Genomic DNA, 2,317 nt, shown 5'->3' on the forward strand with positions numbered 1-2,317 from the left:
GTTTGGGTTTAGGGTCTAGGATTTGGGTTTAGAATATACAGTTTGGTTTTAGGGTTTAGGATTTGGGTTTAGAGTATAGAGTTTGGGTTTTAGAATTACGGTTTAGGGTTAAAAAATTAAGATTTCGGGTTTACGGTTTAGATGTCGGTGTCAGCGTTGTTAAAATTAACATTATTTTTTTTAGTTATTTTAAAATAAATTTAATATTTTTAATTAATTATCTACGTGGCAATTTGATTGGTTCTAGAATGAGAGGTGAATTTAAAAGTTCACCCTATGGGGTGAACCTAAGTTTTGTTCATTTAATAAGCCAAAAACCCCAATAAAATAGATCTAAAGTTGACATGAATCCCACAATTGCCAATCTATATATAAAGCCCTTTTGTCGGAGGTTACAAATTGTCGGAACCTAGAAACCAACTCAAAGTATCCCCTTTTAGTTGATATATATGGCTTGCCAAGATAATTACTCTGTTAAGCAAATCGCCGACTTGTACGACCAAATCTCGAAAGCTTAAAAGACTTTCGAAGGAAGTTGATGCCTTATTACCAGCTCATGACCTTGTGTGCCTACGGACACCAACATTGACGTTCAAAAGATGAGCCAAGAAGTCCAAGACATGAGAAGCTAGGCGGTGAAGCCATTGGATCGATATTCACTTCTCCACGACAAGCTTCTTGGACTTCCAACCTAAAACCAATTGAGAGTAAATAGAGTGGTCAAGTCTCTTATACGTTACTCAAGTCTCTTACATATTTTTAATGTGAAATCTTCTTTTCAACACACTCTCTCGATATAGTGGTGCGTATAACCATTAATCTCACAAAATCTGTCATATATCCTTTCGAGATAATGCTCTTTTTCTAGCTATCTCAAATAAATTAAGCATTCCTTGGGCCATCAATTCGTGGGATGATCGGACCACTTTTTGGACTGGATTAATGGATCAGGGTGTGGGCCCGCTATACCATGACAAGTTTTTTTGGCTTACAATCTAAAACCAATTGGCAGTAAGTGTACTGGTCCAAGTCCATTATATGTTACTCACGTCTCTTACATATTTTCAAAGTGGGATCTTCTCTCCAACATCCTCCTTCGAGATAATAGTGCATATAACCATTAATCTCGTATAATCCATCATACCCATCCGAGATAATGCTATTTTTTCTAGATATCTCAAAGAAATTAAGCCTCCCTTAGGCCATCAATTTGTGGTATGATCAGACCATTTTCCGGGCCGGATAATGGGTCAGGGTGTAGACCCGCTCTAATACCATGAAAAATTCATTGGACTTCCAACTTAAAACTAATTGGCGGTAAGTGGAAGGGCCTAGATCCCTTATATATTACTCAAATCCTTTACATATTTCTAATGTGGGATCTTCTCTGCAACACTCCACCATCTTGGGGTCTCTCGAAGACAACCCACTTGACCACATAGATATCTTCCATACCTACCCAATCCATGTCAATGTAAGCAAGCTCGAGTTTAGTCTACTCACGAAACATACAACCCATCCTCCGACCAATATCGCTTTCGTGGGCTTCGGTCCGATGCCCCTCTCGTCCATCACCTTGGCTAAGTTTCATCTCCCCAACACGGGCTTTTACAACTTCGATATCGACCCTCCAGCCAATGCTCTTGCATCCCATCTTGTCTCGCGTGACCCCGACCTCTCTCGACGCCTGATCTTCCACACCACGGATTTACTCAACATAACTACGGAGGTTCTACGTGAGTAATGACGTTGTATTGTTGGCCGAGCTTGTTGGATTAGACAAAGAGGCAAAGGTTAAAGCAATTGAATATTTAGAAAAACACATGGCTCCAGAAGCACTTCTCATGCTACGGAGTGGTCATGGACTTAGAGCTTTCATATATATCACATGGTTGATCCTTGTGATTTAAAGGCTTCGAGGTCTTGACCATTTATCACCCAACGACCAGTGAAGTTATTAACTCGGTGGTGATTGCACGCAAGCTCGGTGGTCAGGCTAGTGAAAAACAATGAATTAAGTGTGTTGTGTGTAAGCTGTATTTATTTTGTTGTTTCATTTTATGTGTGTTTGGTTTTCATATATTAACAATGTGTGATTAAGAAATAAACACGAGCCATGTATATAAATTCATCTTGTATTCTTTATATACTAAAGCATAAGTCATTCAACTAATCACATTTTTCCATATAATTTATATTTTCTAATTTAAAAATAAAAACAGAATGCATAATTCTTTTCTAGAAGACAGTTTTGTTTGTTAACTGATTCTAATTATATACAAAAAAAAATCCTAATATTCAACCCACTACATCATGA

General features: G+C 37.9%; 1 pseudogene; it reads left to right on the forward strand.

Moving 5' to 3' along the window:
• Positions 1 to 2,013, forward strand: part of LOC106337569 — a 4,725-nt pseudogene extending 2,712 nt beyond the window's left edge.
• Positions 2,014 to 2,317: the final 304 nt, after the last annotated feature.

The sequence above is a fragment of the Brassica oleracea genome, chromosome C1, assembly GCF_000695525.1.
Source record: "Brassica oleracea var. oleracea cultivar TO1000 chromosome C1, BOL, whole genome shotgun sequence".
Taxonomy (NCBI): Eukaryota; Viridiplantae; Streptophyta; class Magnoliopsida; order Brassicales; family Brassicaceae; genus Brassica; species Brassica oleracea.